Raw genomic sequence first — 6,910 nt, forward strand, 5'->3', positions numbered from 1 at the left:
GTTCAGGCTGCTATAACAAAACACCATAAACTGAGTGGCTTACCAACAACAGAAATTTATTACTCACAGTTCTGGAAGCTGGAAGTGTGAGATCAGGGTTCTGGTGAGAGCCCTCTTCCAGGTTGCCAACGGCCCCTTCTCAGTATATCCTCACTTGGTGAGAAACAGAGGTCTCTGGGGTCCCTTTTATGAGGGCACTAATCCCATCCATGAGGGCTCCACCCTCATGACCTAATTAACTCCCATAGGTCCCACCTCCTAATACCATCACATGGGGGTTAGGTTTTTAACATAAGAATTTTGGAGGGACACAAAGAGTCCATAATAGATACATAGACTCCCTTAGAAACAAATTTACTGAAGGAAAAAAATATCAGTTGCTCTAAAGAAAAATCTTACGTAAACGATAGTACATGTGGTACTCAGATACGGCAAAAAATGCGACGACAGTGCTCAGAGTTTGGGAAATACCAGACTGTGAGTTCTTTACCGTCATATATGGCTTGTCTACATGTCCACTCTACTTGCTGCATCAGCCTCCCTCAGCCCTTCCTTTAGGGGCAGCCAATGCTGAATGAATGAATAAGCAAATCAACCAATGGAAACTTGGACACCCAGAGCTGGAGCCTCTCCTTTGAAATTTTCATTTGCAGGACTTATTCTGATTAGTCAACTTGCACAGTATTCATTTCTACACATTTTAGAAAAAATTGCTAAAGAAATTAATTCCTTTAAAATATACAGAGCTTGTTTTGGGATAACCTGCCTGCCTTCCTTTTTTGAGTCTTCTCCATGACCACCAAGTTCAGAAACTTGGTGACATTCACAGCATGATGCAAAGTGCCGTGGGCTCCCAGTTACCCTGGAGGCTGTGTCCTGTGTGTGGTCTGAGATGACACTTTGTGATGTGTATTTCCCCGGGAGTTTACCTTGTAGGGATATCAGGACAGAAAAAATGTCAGTTGATACCCTTGGGAGATCCTCAATGAACAAGTGGCCAAAACGTTATCACCAAAAAGTTGTCAGCCCTTAGAGAAATGGTCTCCAGCTTCACCTTTCAACCAAATTTCACCTTATCAAACAGCTACTAAATTTTTTAAAGGACAAAGACTGAAATGTCACTCACAGCAAACATTTTGGAAGCAAGGTTTTCAAAAACGGAGAAAAAGGAGAAACACGTACTTAATGGTTAGCAGCTTCACTGCTGCAGGTGCTCTCTTTGCCAGGTGGCCTTTTTTTTCCTTGAATAATCATTAATATATGTTTATTTGGGTAATTTTCTGTCTGTTTAATCAATGACAAAAAAGGACATCGCTGGCATGCTGTTTTCAACCTACTGGAATATATCACTAGTGCTCTTGATTTTTTAATTTTGAAGTTTCGAGGTAAGCATCTTGAGTGAACTGACATATTTCAGGACTTATCACATAAATCAGGAGATGGATTTACATGTTCATTGTGAAAATTCAAACATCACAGATATGGGTGACTTAGAAAGTGAAAGTTCCCCCATAATTATGCTTTCTAGATATAATCAGTGTTTCTAGTCCTTGGTGCATTCTTCCAGATATGTCTGTGCTTGTGTGTACACACACACGCACACACACACACACACTGCAGGATGCTACTACTCACTGTGCTAAGATTTGCCTCTTTCACTTGGCTTGCCTTGGACATCTCTTCACATCAGCTCGTAAAGATCTACCATGTGAGAGGACTTTTTAAAATGATTCATCAGGGGACTTCCCTGGCGGTCCAGTGGTTGGGACTCCGTACTTCCACAGCAGGGGGCGAGGGTTCGATGCCTGGTCAGGGAACTAGGACCCTGCGTGCCACGAGCCTTGGTTATATAAATAAATAAATAAATAAATAAATAAATAAATAAATAAATAAATAAATAAATAAATAAATAAATAAAATGATTCATCAGACTCATATTTTCGGTCAGACTCAATAGCACGCCATGATTCCGAGGGTCTGCTAAACTTGACTTTCTCCTCATCACCACAGGAGAGAAAAGACGACTTTCACCAACTCTTGGGAAATGGCCAGCTCTTCTCTGAGACCATCCCATGCTCACTGCCCACAACCCACAACCTGTCTGCTCACCCCAGCTGTGGGGTCTGCTGTTGATCCCCATGCGCCTGACCAGGCCCACCCACCTGGCCCAAAAGGTAAGCCCAGGCAGACCCAGTTTGTCCACTGACTGCTATCCACACAGGAAAAGTTTGAGTTCCAGGGAAAAAATTAATTTGCTCCAAAATATACAAAGAAAAACTGCATAATCAAAATGAATACATGTTTAATTAAATGTCTACAAAGTGGACCATTATGTCAGTTACATTAATTGGTAAATTTAGTATTTATAATAATTTCGTTACATTTGAAAAATGAATTGAAAGTAACATTTTCTCCTCTGCAAGAGTGCGTGGAGATGGCCCAGAAATAACATGTGTTGTTTGTTCATATCCTATTATTTTAAAAAGCAAAATTATTAAAGCCAGTTAAAAATACTTGGCAATAAAAATATATATATACACACACATATATGTGAGTATGTTATATGTATATATACATACATCTATCATAGTCAGTGCAGGTTGTGTTTAACGTGTTTGATATGTTGTTGGAATAGAGTCTTTAAAAGTAAGCAGAGGGCGCAGGGCCAACCCAGTTTTTCAGGAGGCCCAGACCACCCCAAGGAGCCCTGCACTCAGCCAGCATCCCCTTCTGCAGGCGTGAGATAGGAGTCGTGCTGAGTCCAGAGGAAGTTTTTCTTGAATCATCTCTAAAAATAGTCCCTATCATGTGAGGCAGGATATTAGTGGCCTGGGAACCAGGAGATTCAGAGGCAGAATTTAGAGAGCTGACGAAAATGGAATCCCACAGCCTAGAAGGTGTCTTCAAGGTTCCATTGGCCCTCTAGAAAAATGTAACGTTCTATCATTAGAGCCAATGTCTTTTTTGGCCTAGATCCCCACTGAACTTCAGTGCAAATAACTTCATGAGAAAATTGTTCTTTTTTATTTATTTTATTTTTTTATTTTTATTTTTAAAAATTTTTATTGGAGTATAGTTGCTTTACAATGTTATGTTAGTTTCTACGGTACAGCAAAGTGAATCAGTTATACATATACATATATGTACTCTTCTTTAGATTTCCTTCCCCTTTAGGTCACCACAAATCATTGAGTAGGGTTCCCTGTGCTAAACAGCAGGTTCTCATTAGTTATCTATTTTATACACAGTAGTTTATACAAGTCAATCCCAATCACCCAGTTCATCCCACCCTCCCTTCCCCCCTTGGTAGGCATAAGTTTGTTGTCTACATCTGTGACTCTATTTCTGCTTTGCCAATAAGTTCATCTGTACCATTTTTCTAGATTCCACATATGTGATATTATACGATATTTGTTTTTCTCTTTCTGACTTACTTCACTCTGTATGGCAATCTCTAGGTCCATCCACGTCTCTGCAAGTGGCACTATTTCGTTTCTTCTTATGGCTGAGCAGAAAATTGCTCTTTTATTGTTTTTTCAAAAAATTCCAATGTAACATGTGTAATAAAGAGCACACATCTTAAGAGTATGGCCTAATGACTTATTACATAGATGATGTTAGATAGATGATAGATAGATAGATAGATAGATAGATAGATAGATAGATAGATAGATGATAGATAGATAGATAGATAGATAGACAGATGATAGATAGACAGATCTCCCCAGGTTAGCACCATCCAGATCACCACAGACTACTTCTATCTCCCCAGAAGTCTCCCTCTGTTCCCTCCCAGGTCAAATCCTCCCCTCCAAGGTAAGCACCGTTCTGATTTCTGTCACCATAGATTAGTTTTGCCTGTTTTTGAATTGCATATAAATGGAATCATGCAGGATGTATGTACTCTTTTGGCATCTCTTGTTCAACATAGCATCTGCAAGATTCCTCTCTCTGGCTGAGACTCATAGGGCTTTGGGGTGTTCGCAGTCATAGGTTTGCATGTGGCCACGCAAGCCTATTCCTGCTTGTCCCTTCCTAGACCATGCACTTATCTCTCACCTTCCTCCCTCACAACACACAGCTGTATAAATGCACAAATAAAAGTCCATTTTTTACAACGTAAATGTATTTTTTTTTTCCTGACTACAAAACTTACACCTACTTGTTTCTTTTTAATAGATCTTTATTGGAGTATAATTGCGTCACAATACTGTGTTAGTTCCTGTTGTACATACTTGTTTTTAAAAAAAGAAAGAAAGAAATTCTAGTTTTGAGAATCTCGCATGGCTTACCCAAACACAGCCAGTCCATGGGGCGGTCAGTGGCCTTTGACCTGTGTATCCTGGCTCCGAAAAACAAACTGGGTCAGTCACATCCTCTGTCTCAGGAATGTGACCTCTGGAACTCAGAGGGAAGTTGCATTTGCTGGAGACATTGGTCCCACTTGGACTGTGTGTAGTGCTGCTCAGACCCTCCTCCAGGACTGAGGGGGCTATTTCCCCAGATGCCAGCCTTCTTGTCCCAACTCAGGACAGCTCTCAGAGGCCATCCCAGCTCCAGAGCGCCTTGTGGCTTGGGCTGAGGCCCTTGTTGAGACCGCTTGGCCGCCCGATTTCTCCTGTTGCTCACTTCTGCTTCTCCCCACCATGCCTCCACCTCCCCGTCCCAGGGGCATTAACCCCAGGGCACAGCACAATAAACTTCCTGCCCACTAATCTCCACCTCAGAGTCTGTTTCCTGGGGGACCACTCTGCCACCAGTAGAAAGAAAGGATGATGCAGAAGAATCAAGCGTGCCCCCCAGGTCTTTCCCTTCTGACCCTGCTGAGCCCTGTATCTTCTTTAGTGGGGTTGCGGGGGGTGGGGGGGAAAGAAGTTCGCCCACCTCTCATACATGCCCCCCCACCGCCATGCTCCTGTACGTCTGTCCTCCTGGAGAATTGCTTACCTGACACTCAGGGTCTCCAAAGGAAAAAGACAAGTTTTGCAGAGAGGCAAGGCCAGATCTAGTATTACCTATCTGAGCTTTAGTTTCTTCATTTGTAAAAGAGGCCTTTGCCAAGGTTACTGCACCCCCTGTGTCTTTCCTATCACCCTCCATTTCCTTCCACGGTCCCTACTTCCACCGTCCCTTATTTGGTCTCCCCTCCCCAATCTGTTACCGAGTCCAAGCTCTGCTTGCCACACAACAGGACAATAAATCAGGAGACAAGGTGTTGAAACAAAGAATAGTGACTTTATTCAGAAAGCCAGTAGACCAAGAAGATGGCGGACTAAGGTCCCCAAATAACCGTCTTATGGGGTCTGGATGCCAGATTCTTTTATAGAACCGGGGGAGGGGGAGGGGAGGAAGTAAAGTAAAAAGGCCATCAGTCTTGCAAAGCATCTCGCATGGCCTGCATGGGGGAGGGGATGTGTTAATTTCTTCTTTCCTACAGCCATTCACACGTGGGCAGGGTCAGAATGCCTCCCTGTGAGCTGAACAAAGGCCCTTTAGTTTAACATTCAGGCAGAGGGGCAGGGTTCTCTGTGGCAGGCCATTATGCATGATTATAGTAAGAAAAGCAATGAAAAGCAAAGGTTAACCTAAAAGAAACAGAGCCAATATGGGGTCAGATTTGTCTCTTCCCTGTTACAAATCCACCCTCTACACTTCGCCCAACAGCACTCACCAGTGCTGTGGAGGTGATACAGCAGGGCACGGGTTCATATGGGGTGGACATTTTACTGGGGAAAATGGGATTGATGATTGCTTTCACAATTAGCCATTTCATGACAATTATGTGAGAGCATTGTTCCTGATCAGAGCTCTTTATCAGAGCGGGCTTTCAGAAGCCCCATTTAAAAAATTTTTTTCATATTGGAGCATAGTTGATTAGAAATGTTGTGTTAGGGGACTTCCCTGACGGTCAGTCCAGTGGTTAAGACTCCGTGCTTCCACTGCAGGGGGCGTGGTTTCAATCCCTGGTCAAGGAACTAAGATCCTGCACGCCACGTAGCCAAAAAAAAAAGAAAAAAAGAAATGTTGTGTTAGTTTCAGGTGTACAGCAAAGTGATTCAGTTATACATATACAGATATCTATTCTTTTTCAAACTCTTTTCCCATTTAGGTTATTACAGAGTATTGAGTAGAGTTCCCTGTGCTATACAGTAGGTCCTTGTTGGTTACCTATTTTAAATATAGCCGTGTGTACATGTCAATCCCAAACTCCTAATCTATCCCTCCCCCCCAACCCTTCCCCCCCTGGTAATCATAAGTTTGTAACCAAGCTGGACCCTATGGGGCCTTCCAGGGACAGGCCTTCCACCATATCCTCTGCTTTAGCTCCTCTCTGAAGTACATAGATAACAGTATTTGATGCACATTTCCTGAGTTGTTTTACAGATGTGAAAACCCCCCACCAAATGGAAGATGTTAACTACTTGTTGACCATGAGCACGGAGCCCCAGGCCTCCTGGAGCCTAAGGGTTGATAATGTTAACCCCTGTGACACCACCCTGTTACCTCACCATCAGCCAATCAGAGAATTGTGCACGAGCTGATCACATACCCTGCAACCTGCCCCCCGCCCCAAACCTGGCTTTTAAAAATGCTTTGCCAGTGCTCACTCGGCAGCACATATACTAAAATCGGAATGATACAGAGAAGATTAGCATGGCCCCTGCACAAGGATGACGCAAATTCGTGAAGCATTCCATATTTTTTGGAAAAGAAAAAAAGAATATCAATGCATATACAATCAGAATAAAAGTAAATATCAAGTACAATTAAAAAAATAATAAATGCTTTGCCAAAACCCTTCAGGGAGCTCGGGGATTTTAGAGCGTGAGCCACCCATCTCTTTGCATGGCCCTGCAATAAATCTTTTTCTGTTCCAGACTCCGAAGTTTTGGTTTGTTTGGCCTCACTG

General features: G+C 42.7%; 1 non-coding gene across 1 annotated transcript; it reads left to right on the forward strand.

Annotated features, from left to right (window-relative positions):
* The first annotated feature begins 6,600 nt into the window (after positions 1 to 6,600).
* On the forward strand, positions 6,601 to 6,704 carry LOC137778206 (U6 spliceosomal RNA). Its single transcript, XR_011076786.1, has one exon. It is a non-coding gene; the product is annotated as a U6 spliceosomal RNA (small nuclear RNA).
* The last annotated feature ends 206 nt before the right edge of the window (positions 6,705 to 6,910 follow it).

Source organism: Eschrichtius robustus, chromosome 15 (genome assembly GCF_028021215.1).
Source record: "Eschrichtius robustus isolate mEscRob2 chromosome 15, mEscRob2.pri, whole genome shotgun sequence".
NCBI classification, from domain to species: domain Eukaryota; kingdom Metazoa; phylum Chordata; class Mammalia; order Artiodactyla; family Eschrichtiidae; genus Eschrichtius; species Eschrichtius robustus.